Raw genomic sequence first — 17,789 nt, forward strand, 5'->3', positions numbered from 1 at the left:
CTGTTGTGTGTACAGGTAAGAACTTTGAATTAGAAATTGGACACATCTGGGCTGTGGTTCAGCTGGCTCGCAGCTCAGCTCTATCACTGTGATCCTGGAGTCTGGTGATGTTCATGGGCTCAGCTGCTACTTGTTCTTGTTCTTCTTATTCTTTTTCGTCCTCCATCCTCCATCCTCCGTCCTCCCCCTCCCCTTCATTCTCCTCCCCCTCCTCCCCCTCCTCTTCTTCTTCCTCCTCCTCCTCTTCCTCCTACTCCTTTTTCTTCTTCCTGTCATGGACTTGAACTCAAGGCCTGGGTGCTGTACACTTTTAGCCACAGCTCCATTCCTAGCTTTTTGTTAGTTAATGGGAGATGAGAATCTCATGGATCTTTCTTCCATGACTGGCTTTGAACCATGATCCTCAGATCTCAGCCTCCTAAGTAGCTCTGATGACAAACCTAAGCCACTGACTTCTGGCTCAGCTTTTGCTTTTTGGAATGGAATAATGGGATTTCTTTTTTTTATCCAAAAATATGAACCAAGTTTGAAAATTGGGGTGATCAAAAAGGTTGGGATAGAGATGAAATTAAAAGGTACTTTGAGGCCTGAAGACTCATCAGTAATTTTCAGCTAGAGGGACTGAGACTCTAGCTTTGTTCTGGTGCCCTTGCTCTAGGTTCTGCATGCTTATCTGTATCTGCTGACCCTCTCCTGTGTAGGCAGGATTCTCCTCTCCTTTGGCTCTGAGCAGGTTGTCTCATGAGCCAGCTCTGGTCTCTGACTTCAGTGTGCAGATTCTCTTCCTGCAGAAACCTGGTGCCCGGCAAGTCTAACAAGCTGTAGTGTGCAGGTGCTGAAGAGTGGGGGTGTGGTGGTGAATATCTAAAGTCACTTGCTAGTTCTACTCTGTCCGTGACCTCTTTTATCCGGGAGCTCACTCAGGGTCAGCGAAGACAGGACCAGACAATTATGTTCTGAGTGTGTGATTTATTAATGAAAGGGGAAGACAGCAGAGAAGACTGTAATGCTATCATAGTATGTCTGATCTAATTATGCTAATCAATTTTTATGGCTCATCAGAAGGAATCCCAATTGGGCTTGTGTCAGGAATTCCCTAGAGGATCTGGAAAGGCGGTTCTAGGACTTGGGAGGCTGTTGGGACAACACTCCAAGAGGTCATGGAATTCCACTTAACCCCATCCTGTGGCATGATTAGGGATTCATGGTCCTGGAAATCGAGGGGGGGGAAAGCTCCCAAAGAGAACAGACTTGGAAGGCAACAGAAGGGGAGAATTTAGGGATGTGTGTGTGGCTTTCAGAGACTGTAGGTCCAGCAGTGAATGTGCTGGGGTGCTTGTTGGCCTTGCATGGCTGGTAGGAACTACAGCCTGATTCGCTAATAGGGGCAATAGAAACACCAAAGATGTCTCTCAGCCCTGCTCTTTCCCTCTGCCTTCCCAAACCCAGCCCTTTGACCCTGGTAGGCTTTAGGACCCATGTTTTAGCTGGAGGGTTATCCAGCTCCACACCCGTGTCTTTAATTCTTACCTTCTCCTTCTCTTCTTCCATGTGCATGTCTATGGCTGGACCAGATCCCATGTCAGGTAGCATATGGGCTATGCAAGGCATCCAGAAAAAGCTTAGAGACTTGAACAGGCCTCCTTCCATCCACTTGCTGTCTAAAATCGGATCCCTTTTTCAGTTTGTGGTATGGGGATTGAATTCAGGACCTAACATTTGCTAGGCAGGTGTTCTACCACTTGAGTCATATCTCCAAGCCTCTTTTTCTGTTGATCATTTTCAGAAGAGGATCTCATTTTGTGTTAGGGCCGGTCTGGGCTGCAATCAGTCTTCCTACTTAATGTTTCTCCATGTCACTGGGGACGACAGGCCCGTGCCACTGCATCAAGTCACCGCGCTTATGAATTAACTTGGGGCCATGTGCCATTGGGCTCAGCCATCGATTGAGATGGAGTCTTCTGAACTTTTTATGTCTAGGCTGGTTTCAAATCTTAATCTCCTGATTTCTCAAGTAGCTTCCCTAATGAAAATGTCTAGAACATAGGATATCGGCCTCCTAGCAGGTATGTGCCTGGGAAGCTGGAAAGCCCTGCATTGTGGAGGTAAAGCTTTTGGTAGGACTTTTCAGTGGTAACTTGTAAGGGACAATGTAAATCTAGAGAAGTGTGGGGAAAACAGAGTGCGAGCAGTGTTGCATGTTTGATAGGGTGGGCTTGTACTGGCTACCTTTTATAAGGGATGATGAGAGAAAGGAAGTTAGGAAAGAATAGCTGATTTGCAAGAAAAGTAAGAGGAAATAGAGGGAATGTTTTCTAGCAAGCCCAGTGGTGTAATGGATTATCCTACAACATAGTGCACAAACCATGTATGAAGCTCCTAGTTCTGTGCATTAGGAAATCAAACAAGACATGGCAAGCATGTGTTGCCTCTCTCCTATGATGCTTAGGGTTCAGCTGAAAGACTGGCATCTTGGGGGCTTGTACACTCTCATCTAACTGGCTGAGTCTGGTGGTTGCCCAGGGGTCTCGCTGCTGCTCCACACACATGGCTCACATCCTGATTGAAGTTCCATCACTGTTATCATCTAGCCTCAGTGTCCCCCGGGGTCACATCTGCTTCATGCCACTCCTCACACAAGATCACTAAGGCCAGCTCTTAATCATAGGGAGGGCATTAGCACTCCACCCCTTAATGGACTAACTGTCAAAGTTCTTGAGAGATCATGCTGGATGGATAAGTCACTCTGGGAACACACCATCCTTCTTCAGAGAGGCTGGAAAAGCTGATGTTTCCCAAACAGGAAGATACTCGACTCAGACCAACGCCCACCTAAACGTCCCATTTAAACCAGAGACTTGGACCTCTAGTAAAAAGTTAGATGGGGTATGATGGTTATAGTTAAATCCCCTAAGTCCAAACAGCTTCAGGACAGCTGTGAAAAGGGAAAGGGAAAGCGGGACAATGGAACCAAGCATATTTTTACAGTATGTGTAGGAGAGCACCGAGAATGTGCTTGTTTTACAAATGGAGCTGCCTTGAAGCAGATGGATGAGTTGCTGCTATGTTTTTGAGATCAGAGAGTCTGGTAGGAAGCACTTGTGAGTTCTCTAAGACAAGGGAGGGGGTGCTGCATGTGGATCTTTCCATCTGCCATAGCCTCTGGATGACCCTCACCCCCTTGCTGGCTCCTGCCTCTCCAGCTCCACTGACCTGCAGTAGACTGGGATATGAGCAAGAAATGAGCCTTTGGGGTTTTTGTAAATAGCAGTTCGTGTTCCCCTGATGAATACAGGCTGCTTTCTTGGCACATCCTTTGAAGAAACAGTAAATAACATTTGTAAGTTGGTCCATTTCTCTAATGCACTGGCACACCATTCCTGCCTTTCCTACTTCCCAGCGATGCTGATTACTTCAAGGGTGCACAGATGACAGCCACAGAGGCTGGCGGATTGGCTACCATGGGAGTTTGGGGTTGGGAGTTTAGTAGGGCAATGCTATGCACTCAGGATGAGAATTCTGTGTGTGTGTGTGTGTGTGTGTGTGTGTGTGTGTGTGTGTGTGTGTGTGTGTGTGTGTGTGTGTGTGTGTGTGCGCGCGCGCGTGCGTGAAACCACTGCTTGGCTACTGAGCATAGAAACAGGAAATCAGGCTGCAAAGAACCCAGAGAACACTGTGTGTATGAGATTGAGAGGATCCCAGTGGCTGGCCCCTTATGCCCTAGCCATCTTTTCTTGCGTTCTATGAGAGATTCTTGCTTCATGCAATATTTTCCATGTCTATAACTCACTTTAGTGGGTTCCATTTATCATAAAAGACTGCTGATTGAGACAAGCGGTATGGCAAGGTGTTCATGGTATTGCGGGTGAACGCAATGGGCTTCAAAATAGACAGTTTATTGTGATCTTGTGGCAATAATTACAATACAGATAAATAAGGAATAGAGAGTAAATATCAGCATATGAATAGCGATTATTTCCAGGACTGTGGGAGAAAGTATAGGTAGGGTTTAATCTTTCTGTGCTTTGAGCATTTATATTTCTATTCCCTGTGGAGAACATGTATTGTTTTAGCAACAGGGGGAAAAAAACACCCAGGTTTTTAAATCCAAAATGTGCCCGAGAAGGAAATTGAGGAATACAAAATGAATCTAAAAACAGTGGAGGATACCATGTCAAAATTCGGTGTATGAGACTTTCTGTTGGGTATGTGTTGCTTACATCTTCTCTTCCATTCTTCACAGCTGTGCATTGGGTCCGTGTTCTGTGGCTGAAGCCTCGGGCTTTTTGGAAGCTCAACATTTACCTTCTCTGGACTGGGCCTAATGTGAACTGTGGCAACCTGTCCTATCACTTAATTCCTGTCATCACCAAAGAATGTCCTGGAAGATCCAGGCAGTCAGCTGTTTCTGCCTTCTTTAAGCTGTCTGGTTACTCTGCCTTTTTCAAGCTCCCCTCTTTTACACCTCTGTTCTACATCCTGGAATTTCTACTCTCTGGCCTAATTGGCTTTTCTGAAGACTGGCTGTCCAGCTTTGAAGGTGGTGCTGACCCTTGGGTGCCTTTTGAATTCTTAGCTTTTGTCTGTTCTAGCCTGGATCTTCTTTTAGGTTGTCTGATTTTTTTTTCCAAAGCATAAATGGCTGGCTCAACTCAGCCAGAGGACTGTCCTTACTCCTTCCTATTTCTTTTAGAAGCTGAATATATGCAGAGCTTGCAAAAACTCGGCCGCTCAGTAAAGGGAAGACTTGGGCCATGAACAGTGCATGTTTTTCCAGCCCGCTCCCAGGAGGGACCAGACAGACCCCTCTCTTGAAAGTACTGGGGTAAACTGGGTCCAGGTGCCTCATGCCTGTAATCCTAGCTACTCAGGAAGCTGAGATCTGGTGGTTTGAAGCCATCCAGGGCAGGAAAGTCCACGAGACTCTTATTTCTAATTAACCACCAGAAAACCAGAAATGGAGCTGTGGCTCAAAGAACTGGGTAGAGTGCTAGCCTTGAGTAAAAGAGGTGAGGAACAGCACCCAGGCCTGAGTTTAAGCCCCACAACCAACACAATAAAGGTACTTGGATAGTCTCCTTATTTGAGAGAGTTAGGGTACCTCTTTAAATGGAATTGCCCTGACTCTGTGTAAAGTATGGTTGGTCAACAAGACCTGTTTTGAAAATTCGGATGAAAAATTTTGTTTGATTGTTTAACTGTCATTGTCTTATTACCTCACAGCAGTGTTGCATTTCTCCATTCCCCCCACTACCTTACAGGCATGCCAATCACTACAAACCCAACTGCATCCTTGGGTTAGACAGAGCAGGAGAAGGGGTCCAGACCAAGCAAGGCAGTCTGCAGGCAGGAAGTGCTCACCTTGCGTGGACTCTGGCATGAGCAATGTGTCCAATCGTTAGGAGTATGCACCAGAGGGGGTGGGGTTTTTGTGGGACAGTACTGGTGATCTGAGCTTTCAAGTCTCCTGTGTCTGTTCTCAGAGGTGGCTGTCCTTCACGAGGAGTAGGAAGGGCTTCTGGCCTTCTTTTAGGGATACAGGAGAGTTAGTTAGAAATCAGAAAAAGAAATCACTGCGTAGAATCCACAGGTTCGCACTGAAGTCCAAGTCAGTAAGGACATCGTTGCTCTAAATGACAGCTCTGTTTATACATGAGGTTTGTGATGTAATTCGTGAGGGCTTTGTATCACCTACCAGCAGGGATCAGAAAACATGCCGCCATTCTTGCAGCTGCCATTCTTGCAGCTGTGTAAGTCTTTGTGCTGTCCTGCCTTACCTGAGCAGGACAGCTCGGTGACATTGCTCACCTGTCATAGGGTCTTTGGTGAACATGGCAGTCTGCACAAATCACAGATGTCCTTGATGAGAACCATTACTGGTCTCATCACAAGCCAAAGGGGATGCTTTCTTCATCACTCACATCTGCCTCCTACCTGCTCCGGGGGACCTAAGGAACATCATTGGTCTCAGGTTCTGAAGTCTGGAATCAAACTCATAACAGTTTGACTCCAAGATTCTTGTCTGATCTCTGTCTGTCTCTGTCTCTCTGTCTCCCTCTCCCTCCCCCCCTCTTTCCCTCTCTCTCTGCCAGTCCTGGGGCTTAAACTCAGGGCCTGAGCTCTGTCCCTGAGCCTCTCTGTGCTTAAGGCTAGTGTTCTACCACTTGAGTCACAGCTCCACTTCTGGTTTTCTTTTGAGTAGATAAGGGTCTTATGGATTTTCCTGTCTGAGCTAGCTTTGAACCATGATCCTCAGATCTCAGTCTTCTGAGTAGTTAGGATTTATAGTCATGAGGAACCAGCATGCAGCAAATGAACAGTTTGGTCCTTAGTTTGACCCAACAGAATTCGGTGGAGGCCTTGGTAGGAACATTTGGGATCACCATGGCCCATGACAGTGGGAGCATTTAGAATGTGTGGTGGGTAGAGGATGTTGCTTAGCCTTCAATAGTAAGAAGGCATAGTGCCTGGGTAGCTGCCTCATGGAATTCCTGTTCAGCCCTTACCCTTCTATTACTTTGCCCTGTCTCTCCTCCTTCCAATTCTCCCCATCCTGTGTCCTTCAAGTCCCCCACTCCTCCTAGTGCTAGGGTAGAGGCACGATTACACACAGGCACAATTATGTGTGCAGAGCACATCGGACTGTACGGATCCTTTGACATTCCATTGTGCCATCAGAGGATCGAACCCAATGAATGCTTTACTATTAGGTTTCTATGGAGAGGAGAAGGGGAGAAAGAGCCGGTATCACAGGATCCCGTTGCAAATATCATTTATTAACCTAAGAAGCCAGGAGGATTGGCAAGAGCTTTCTGAGCCAAACACGGAGAGGCTGACTGTCTTCAGTCTTTAAAAGCTCAGGAACTGGGTCCCACAGGACAGCCAGCACCACTTCCTTGCCATGTAAATTCATGTGTTAGCCCCCAAGGTCCTTCTTGGTGCAGGCAGAGGCCTTTGCTGAAAGCAAACTTGGGATGGCAGCTGTCCCAGGCCTGGCTGTGTTCCTTCTTTCCCCACCCCCAACTCCTGCTTTCTTGGGGTGACTTTGTGGGGCCTGGGCCTCTTGGGCCTCATCAGGTGCACCTCATTCACTGGCCCTCACTGTATGAGCTGCGATTCAGCTGGAGCAGCAAGTGTGGTGGGGGAGAAAGGGCTGATTGAATTTGCTTTGGGACCAGCTCCAAGTCCTGCAAGGCTTGCAAATGTTTAGGGAGTGATTTCCATATCACTCTAAAGTTGCTTGTCTTTCTCCCAAAGGCAAAGGCTGCTGCCAAAAGTGAAGGACTTGGAGCTGGAGGCTGCCCTAAAGATTGGGTAGTGAAGCAAACTCCATTTCTGGAGCTTGCTGATAGGTGCGTGTGCACGCACACACACACACAGACACACACACGAATGTGCACGCGCACACACACGCACGCACGCATGTGTGATGGTCTTTGGCTCTTTGTTAATTTCCTATAATAGAGATCACAGTGCCGAGAAGAAGCCCAGGGCTTCACTGGGCATTTGGCCAGCACAGCAGAGACAGTGTGCTGCCTGGAGAGGGGATTCTTGGAAGAAAATGAAATGTTATAAAGTGAGAATCTTGGACACTATGGAACGACTTTCAGGGCAGGGAGGCCAGGAATGACCTTCAAGGAAACTGCAGATGAGGCAAGAGGCCAGGAGGAGGTGGGAGGAAGGCATTTGCTCTTGGATCTGTTGGAGTCCCTGTAGGCAAGGGGCTTGCTGATGTGGCCAGTATAGGTGCTGAAGCAGACAAGTTATATAGACTTGGGATGGGGGTGCTTTGTGGGCCAGGATGAGGTGACAGAAGAAGAAAATAGACACATAGAAGGTAGAGGCATAGCTGGGCAGTGGTGGCTCACACCTGAGATCCTAGCAATTCAGAAGGCTGAGATCTGAGGCTATAGGTTTGAAGCCAGCCTGAGCAGGAAAGTTTGAGAGAATCTTATCTCCAACTAACCAGCAAAAACCTGGAACTAGAGGTGTGGCTTGAATGGTAGTGAATCAGGCTTGAGTGATAAAGCGAAGAGCCAGTAGCCTGGTTCTGAGATCAAGCCCCAGGACCAGCATAAAAAAGGTTAAAAAACACAGATGGGAGAGCAACTGGAAGGTACGGCCGCTTTCCATTTCAGTGGAGGTAGACAGAGCCTTATTTAATTTGTCCTTGTTGCAGTGACTTTAGCTCACAAGCATGGGAATTTGCCTCTTTATGAAGGAGCAAGTTGGGGTTGAGATTTCTACTCTTTGTGTCTACGTATTGATGTATATCATATATATGCATATGTGAGTATCTGAAAAATTTACACATATTATTATAGTATGTATAAATTATATATTAATATGTTTCCAGATATACATGCCAATAAAGAGAAGTGTATACAGATGGCTTAACTGAAAGATGGTGGATTCAAGGGAGAACTCAAATAGTGTAATTCCTTAGAAAGGCAAGGTCAAAGTTCAATAATTTTCATCAAGCAGGTACTTGAAAGGGGTGAGATGGGATCAAGGGGAAAGAAGTAGAAAATATGAAGATGGAAAGGGGAAGAATGCAGTCAAGAATCCAATGTATATCCTAAAAAATCAAGAAGAGCCAAGGGTGGGGTGGGAGGGATGGGTGAGACTGTCCAAAGGGCTGACATGGATCAAGATACACTATATTCACAAACTGCTTTGTTAAATAGGAATTCCTTTGTACGACTACTTAAAGAACACAAAAATTAAAAGGAAGAGAAGAGTAGAGTGATTATGTACTGAGTGATGCGGTCCACCCAGTCTTAGTGTTTTCACTTTACTAAATGTTGTTGGGGACCCTGTACATTTCCCAGTCCATTCTCTTCCTTTTCTCCCTCAGAGGTACCCACTGCTCCTAATTTTTGGAAATTATGAAAAATAATTTACTGTATTTAATATGCCCAATGACATTATAAAATGTTATTTCTTGTGATTAAACTTTATATAATTGGTATCACACTGTGAAAAAATTCCCTAATTTTTTTCATTCAACCTTTTAGACTTGTCCCACTTATCAACTGGACATCTAGCTTTTTATTTTTTATTTTTACTGCTGTGGAGTAGTTTGTTATAGTGCTAGATCACAACTCCCCACTCCCCTATTTGTGGTCTTCCAGGTTGTTTTCCCATGCTTTTTTTAGTTGATAAAAAGTGTTACATTGCTAGGTGTGCGTGGCTCATGCCTTTAATCCTAGATACTCAAGAGGCTGAGATCTGAGGATCATGGTTAGAAGCCAGCCTGGACAGGAAAATCTGTAAAACTCTTATCACCAATTAAATCACAGGAAAAGCCAGAAGTGGAGGTGTGGCTCAAGTGGTAGAATGTTAGTAAAAAAGCTCAGGACAGCACCTAGGCCCTGAGTTCCTACAACTAGAAAAAAAACAAAACAAAACAAAACGTGTTACACTGGCAGGTGCATTGTGACTCATGCCTGTAACCCTAGCTACTCAGAAGGTTGACTTCTAAGGATTGTGGTTCAAAGATAACCCAGCCGGAAACATTTGTGAGATTCCTATCTCCAATGAACTATTAAGAAGTTGGAAGTGGATGTGTGGCTCAAGTGGTTGAGCACCAGCCTTGAGCAAAAACCAACCAACCAACCAAACAAACATAAAACAAGTGGGAGTGTGAAGCCCCAACTTTAAGCCCCTGTATTGGCACACACAAATAAAAGTGACAGCAAACCTCTTCATGTAATCCTAATATACATATACGACACACCTATCCATACACATGTACACACATTCTGTGTGGGATGTGCTTAGATTTGCTATTGCCAGATTTTTGGGATATACATAGTTTTCACATTACTTTCTCCAGTGATTGTTGCCCTTCTGTCTTACAGTGGGTTCTAATTGTTACATATCCTCTTCAGCTTCTAGTATGCCAGGCATTTTATCTTTTCCTATAGCTGGACATGAAAGGACACCTCCAGTTGTGGTGTACATTGCTCAAGTATCACTTTCCATCTTCATGGATTTCCAGGTTTAAGGAAGTGAAATTTGCTAGCCTTTATGGCTCCTGATGGTTTTCAATTAAATTTTTTCCCAGATAGTACTGGGGCTTGAACTCAGGGCTTGGGGGTTATTATTAGCTTTTTCTGGTTAAGAGTGAGACTCTATCCATTTGAACCATAGCTTTGCTTCTAGCTTTTTGGTAGTTAATTGAAGCTAAGAGTCTGACTGAGTTTCCTGCCTGGGTTGGCTTTCATCTGTGATCCTCAGATTTCAGCTTCCTGAGTAGCTAGGGTTACGATCATGAGCCACTGCCATCTGGCTTTTTCCACCCTTATGTGTGTGTGTGTGTGTGTGTGTGTGTGTGTGTGTGTGTGTGTGTGTGTGTGTGTGTGTGTGTGTGTGTGTGTGTGCATGTGTCCCAGTCCTGGGGCTTGAACTCAGGAACTAGGTGCTGTTACTTAGCTTTTTTTCTGTTTAAGAGTGTCACTCTACCACTTGAGCCACACCTCCACTTCTGGCTGTTTTGCTGGTTAACTGGAGATAAGAGTTTTACATGCTTTCTAGTATATGTACGAGTCAAGCAGAAAAGGTCAGATAAAATGATGTTAGGAAAATGAACCCTAAGATATGTATTCAAATGTTTTTTTTTCTTTCATGCATTTGTTTCTAACGCATTTATAAGATTATTTCTTTGTTGCTTTGTATGTCCCTCCCCCACAGTATAACCCCTGCTTTCACTGTATTTGATGCTGGTATAATTTGTGGAGGGGAAGGGGAAAAACAAGTCGTTTAAATAAGGATACAGGTGGACCCATTGCAACAATGAGAAGTACAACAATGAGAAGTACAAGTTGTCATGTCAAAAACGAACTTTACAACTTTGGTGGCGGGGGAGGATTGGATGGGGGAAAGGGAGGATGGGAAGGGATGGGAAGGGTAAACAAAGGAGGAGGCTACAATGCTTGATAAGAAATGTACTCATTATCTTGCCCATCTAATTGTAACCCCCTTGTACAGTATTTTCACAATAAAAAATAAATAAAAAATAAAAAAAAGAGTTTTACAGGCTTTCTAGCCTGCTATAGCTTTGAACTGTGATCCTCAGATCTCAGCCTCCTTAGTAGCCAGGATTACAGGTGTGAGCCATCGGTATCCAGATTTTTATTAGCATATATTAATTGCACATAAGAAGTTCACCATGATGTTTCTGTGAATGTATACAGTGTACCTTGATCAAATTCCTCTATCCCTTTCCGGGAACAAGCCTATTCAGTTTTGTTGTTTTATTACTATATGTGTTTATAAAAGAAATCCTTATTCTGTCTTGGAAGGCAGTTCAGTGTTAGTGCATGTGCCTAGCATGCACAAAGCCCTGGGATTGCACCTCAGCAACAAGAAACAAAACCAAACAGAAACAAAACCAGACAGAAAGAAAACCAACAACACAAAAGCTTTCCCTACCCTGAGGTCACATAGTTTCTTGAACTTCTTTATGAAGTTTTTTTGTTTGTTGTTTTCCAAGTACTTTTTTCTTTTGGTGGTGCTGGGGTTTGAATTCAGCTCAGGCTTTGCACTTGCTGGGTGCTCTTGAATGCCTGGGCTATATCCTAGCTCACTGATGTTGTATGGCATGAGGAATGTGTTTGTGTCCCCTCTCCTAGGTCCCTGGAGCCTTATGGTGTCACAGTTCTGGGCACAGTATACTCAAACCAAAGCTTTGATCTCTGCCCCGTCTGTTTTGCTTTACCCATATCTTCTCCAATGTCACATCATCTTAGCCACAAATTTATATTATAACTACACTATAAAATGATAATCATTTTCACTTTTTCAAGTATTTTGGTCCATCTTGGGCCTTTGACTTTTCTCTGTATATGTTGGAATCAGCCTGTCATGGTTCTTGGAGAAACTTGTCCAATTTTAATTAAAAATACACAAAATTATCTGGGTGCAGTGGCTCATGCCTATAGTCCTAGTTACTCAGGAGGTTCAGATTGAGAGGATTACCATTAATGGGATGCCCAGGCAATAAAACAATCCTGGAGATTTCTTCTTAACCATACCGGGGCATGGTGGCACATGTCTGTCATTCCAGCTATGCAGGATGTTGATATCAAGAGGATTGCTGCTCCAGACCAGACCAGAAGACCAAGCAAAAATATTATCCAGACTCCATCTCAGTGGAAGAAGTTGGGTGTGTGACACCCTAATTACAATGGGAAACATAAAATAGGCAGGCGGTGGTCCAGGCACAGGCTCAAGGCAAAACATGAGATCCTATCTCAAAAATCACTAAGTGCAAAAATGGGTTGGAGGTATGGTCCAGTGATGATTACACCCACCTTGCAAGCACCAAACTCTGAATTTGAACCTAAGAGCAGCTGTTTAGAGACTAAATGGAGGAAAACTGATGGTTTCATTAATGACCTTCTTACCTTTGGACATCGCATGTCTTTTCATTCATTTATTTTTTTATTTTTTTCTATTATCAAGGTGATGTACAGAGGGGTTACAGTTACATAAGTCAGATGAAGAGTATATTTCTTTTTGGACACCCTTCTCTTGATACCTCAGATTTTTTTCCTCTCACCCCCCCCTACAAGTTATAGAGTTCATTTTCAACATAGTTTCTAGTGAGTACCATTGCTGCATTAGTTCACCCTTTTGTCCTTCAGTTCTGTGCCTCCCCTTACTCTCCCAAAGACATATAAATGAACAAATAGGACAAGAAGAAATGAATAGAAAAACAGCAACAAAGAGAAAGCCTCTTATTTTCCATTTCCTGGAGTTCATTTCGATAACTATTATGTTATATGATCAGATGCACATAGACATTGCTCCTTGGTACTCCTCTCCCTTGTTCTCACTGTGTGTGAATGCCTAGATACTTGTATACTTTTATCATTGCCCAGTGTACTTCAGAGCTAGTGCCAACTGTGAGCTTAGCTTACCTCACTTAGCATGATTTGTTCTAGGTCCATCCATTTTCCTGCAAATGATATAATATTTTTCTTTCTAATGCCAGTATATAATTCCATTGTGTATAGGTTCCACATTTTTTTGGGTCCACTCCCCTATTGTAGGGCATCTGGGCTATTTCCACAACTTGACTTGTGAATAGTGCAGCACTAAATATGGATGTATAAGTGTCTTTACAGTATCTGGCTTGTAATGTTCTGAGTAGATGCTCAGGAGTGGTAGGGCTGGATCGTAGGAAAGATATGTATTCTCCTTCAATAAAACTGGGTTCCTTCAGAAATATAGTGTATATTGTTAGTTTTCTAAGCTTTTACAATTCCTTACTTTTAAAAATTATCTTGTTTTTTCCTTTTAAAAAATGTTTTTGACTTAGACCTAGTTTTGCATACTTGTAATCTGAGCTACTAAAGAGGCTGAGGCAGGAAGGTTGTGAGTTGGAGGCCATGGATGGGCAATCTAGCAAGACACTGAAAATTAAAACAGCTAGGGGCTGGGAAGGTGGCTCAGTGGTACAATGCTTGCCTCACATGCATTAGGCCCTGGGTTTGATTCCTCAGCACCATATAAGCAAAAAGAAAAAAAGCCAGAAGTGGCGCTGTGGCTCAAGTGGTACAGCACTATCCTTGAGCTGAGGGACAGTGTGTAGGCCCAGATTTCAGCCCCCATGACTGACCAAAAAAAAAAAAAAAGCAGCAGCTAAACTACCATTGTTGCTAGATAGCAATACAGTTGATTTTATAAATTAATTACAATTTTATAAATTGATTATTGTACAATACTTGCTGTAATTCTTATTGTTTCTGATTCTCGGTTCTTTAGTAATTTGACTCTTCTTTTCTATTATTTTCTTAATTTTTTTCTTATGGATATTATCTCATTACTTTTTAATCATGATATTTAGGTATTTCTTTTCAATCTTTGTTTTCTGTCTAGTAAGTGCATTTGAAGGCCATCATTTACCTCTAACTATGATGGTACAGCCTATAAATTTTAATACATTAATTTTCTGTTCAATTCTAAATATTTTGCTGCAAGTGAGCTACTATAAATGAAGGATTTAGGATGCTGGTGGCTCATGCCTGTAGTCCTAGCTACTCAAGGGGATAAGACCTGAGAATAGACTGGGCAGAAAAGTCCTCAAGACTCCATCTCCAATTAACAAGCAAAATTCCAGGATGGAGGCACACTTCAAGGGTGAGCTGTGAGCAAAAAAGTCAAAAGCCAAGTGAAAGCTTGCATCCCTGAGTTCAAGACCTGGTAACAGCATATACATGAACACGTGTGCATGTGTGCGTGCGCATGCACGTATGTCACATAAACAGCAAATAACTGGAATTTCTAACACATATTTGTTAGGCATCTTGATTACCTCTTTATTATTAGCTTTCATTCAATTGCAATTTGTAAATAAATTAGCCCTAAACGATATTGATCATTGAAAAATTTCTGAGATGATGTCTGTGCTCATTCAAAAATGGAGTTTCATGAACATTCTGGGTATGCCACATTCTAGACTCATGTCTGTTGGATCAAACTTGCTTGTTTTGTTGCTTGAGTTTTGAATATTCAGCTTTATTCTGGGCTCTTGGGGCTCACACCTCTAATCCTAGCTACTTGGGAGACTGAGATCTGAAGATCATGGTTCAAAGCCAGCCTGAGAAGTCAAATTTGTGAGACTCTTATCTCCAATTAATCAGCATAAAGCTGGAAGTAGAAGTGGAGGTATGGCTTGAGTAGTAGAGCAATGACTTGAGCAAAAATGTCAAGCAAGAGCATGAAGACCTGAGTTCAAGCCCCAATACCAGCACAGAACAATTTCAGCTTTATTGAATAATAATTGATACATAGAAAGTTCTCACACAGTTTAACTTATACAATTTGGTGAGTTTGAACATGTGCTTATATTCATGATACTAATGCTTGAAGCCAGGCAATGATATACTAGCTAGAACGTTCTTGTGTTCCTTTGTGTGTGCATATGCTTGTGGGTGGTAAGAATAGTTAATATAAGTCTTATTTTCATAACAAATGTTCAAGCGCACAATACTATATTGTTGATTATAGACACCATGTTGAACAGTATATTTCTAGGCCGTGTTTATCTTTCATAATTGATATTTATTTTGTACAACTGAAGCTTCATACCCATTGAATAACAAATAATTTTCTTCTCCTTCCAGCCCCTGGAAAGCATTTTTCTACTCTCTGCTTCTTTGAATTCAACTTTTTAGATTCCATGTGTAAGGAAGATTACATAAGGTTTTTATTTCTGTGATTAGTTTACTTCATTAATTTAATTTCTTATGGAGGATATATACCAAGTTCACCCAAAGTACACAAATGATAGAATTCCCTCTTTATTTAAGGCTGAATAATCTCCTTCTTCCTTTGTGTGTACCTGTAATAAGACTTGAACTTAGGGTCTCACACATTTGCATACCTTTTCAAGGCTGGCACTCTGTCATTTGAGACATATCTCCACTTCCAGCTTTTTGCTGGTTAGTTGGAAATGAGAGTTTCTCCTTAGACTGTCTTTGAATCACGATCTTCAGATCTCAGCTGCCTGAGTATCTGGGATTATAGACATGAGCCAATAGTGTCTGGCTTATAGTATCTTTGTTAATTCCATCTACATTATTTACCATTTTGGCTAGAAATATCATAAAATATCCAAAGATGAGTATGCAATTATCATTTTCTAAATCCACTTTTGTCAGCTAAAAATATTACAAGTTTGATAAGAAATGTACTTATACCTTACTTATATAACTGTAACCTCTCTGTACATCACCATGACAATAATAAAAAAAGAAAAATATTTTAAGGTGACAGTATTATTTTCACCAAGTAGCAGAATTATGAAAACTTCCTGGTGAATTATTTTGTTGATCATTAATTATGTAGTGATCCAGGAGGGTAGATTGTGTTATTGTTAAAATATGCAGTTCCCCTCATTCACAGGAATATTCTCTTTCTTTCTTTCCTTCTTTCCTTCTTTCTTTCCTTCTTTCCTTCTTTCTTTCCTTCTTTCTTTCTTTCTTTCTTTCTTTCTTTCTTTCTTTCTTTCTTTCTTTCTTTCTTTCTTTCTTTCTTCTTCTTTCGTTTTTTACTGGACATAAGTTTTAGTTGTATGACTTGGTTGAGACAATGAAGTCTGAGTAGAAAGGAGAGGTATCATTCTTCAATCTTCTGCTTACAGCACATAGTTCATAATGTCGTGTTCTTTCTATCATGGGACCAGCAGTGCTCTAGAGACTAATCTATCAGCCTGGGCCACAAAGTGACATAATATAAAACAGAGCTGCCCTCTGTCTGTCATGGTCATGTTATGTGAAAATGAGCCATTGTTTGAGTATGTTACAGAGATCTTGAGGGTTGTTTGTTAGTGAAGTTCTAGCCTAACCTATCACGACTAATACAATTTATGCTTTCTTTTCCTTCAAGGTCAATTTTGTCTGACTCTGATTTTCTTTGAAATAGTGTTTTCCTGTTATGTCCTTTTAAATCTTTAACTCTTCAACATTTTGTTTAACCGTGTAATAATTTTCTGTAAACCACATTGAGTTAAATGGTGTTTCCATTCTTTTTACTCTATTCTGAGATGTCCTATCCATTTAAATGTATTGTTTTTTGCTGGTGTGTTTCGTCTGTCTCCTTTTGTGATTTTTGTCTGTTCTTTGCCTCTGCCTTTCCCTTTTTCTGCATATATAAGCTGGCATAGTGGGGTGAATGGTTATCTCCAAAATGATAAGCCAGTTCCTAAAACCCAGAATTTGTGAGTGATTCCATACATGTAAAGAAATGGATATTACCTTATATAGGAGGAGATGGGTTTAAGGTATGTATCTTGAGAAGAGATGTTTATCCTGTGTTGTCCTGGTGGGCCCTACCTGCAAAAATACCTATCATGGGGCTGAGAAGGTGGCTCAGTGGTAGAGTGCTTGCCTTGCATGTGCATGCATGAGGCCCTGGGTTCGATTCCTCAGCACCATATAAGCAGAAAAAAAGAGCCAGAAGTGGTGCTGTAGCGTGGTGCTGTAGCTCAAGTGGTAGAGTGCTAGCCTTGAGCTGAAGAGCTGAGGGACAGCACCCAGGCTCAGAGTTCAGGTCCCACAACCGGACACCCCCCCAAAAAACAAAAACAAAACCTATCATTCGAAGGCAGGCACACAAAAGGAAGGAGGTAGAGACTGGAGTGGTACAGACATGGTCTACAAATGCTAATGAGCACCAGAATCTACCAAAGGAAAGAACAAATTCTCTACTAGAGCGTCCAGAGGGAGCATGGCCCTGCAGTGCCTTAATTTTGTTTGTCTGGTTTTTATTTCTGTTGTTTTAAGCTGCCCACTTTGTGAGAATTTGCACTGCATCACAGGAAATGAAGACAACTCGCAACTGAAGTATTCTTGTCCTACTGTGAGCATTAAATGAGATAATATACACAAGAGATAATATACACAGTTTCTGGCCTATTATTATTTTGATTGTTATTATCAATAAGACTGTTTAGGTTCAGTTGTGTAGAAGAATCTTAGATGAAAATCCTGATTGTTGTCTTGGTTCTAGGGGTTGAATTCAATGTCTCCCTCTCTTGTTTGACTTCTTTTGCTCAATGTTGGTACCCTACCACTTGGGTCATGACTCCACTTCTAGCTTTCTGCTGGTTAATTGAAGGTAAGAGGTGTCATGAGTTTCTTTCCTGCCTGGGCTTTCTTTGAACTGCAAACCTCAGATCTCAGCCTTCTGAGTAGATAGGGTTACAGTTATGAGCCACCAGCAGCTGGCCTGAGATGAAGTTTCTTATGCTATCTAGGCCTTAAGAAGTAGAACATATA

Source organism: Dipodomys merriami, unplaced genomic scaffold (genome assembly GCF_024711535.1).
Source record: "Dipodomys merriami isolate MVZ:Mamm:240054 unplaced genomic scaffold, mDipMer1.0.p SCAF_29, whole genome shotgun sequence".
Lineage (NCBI taxonomy): Eukaryota > Metazoa > Chordata > Mammalia > Rodentia > Heteromyidae > Dipodomys > Dipodomys merriami.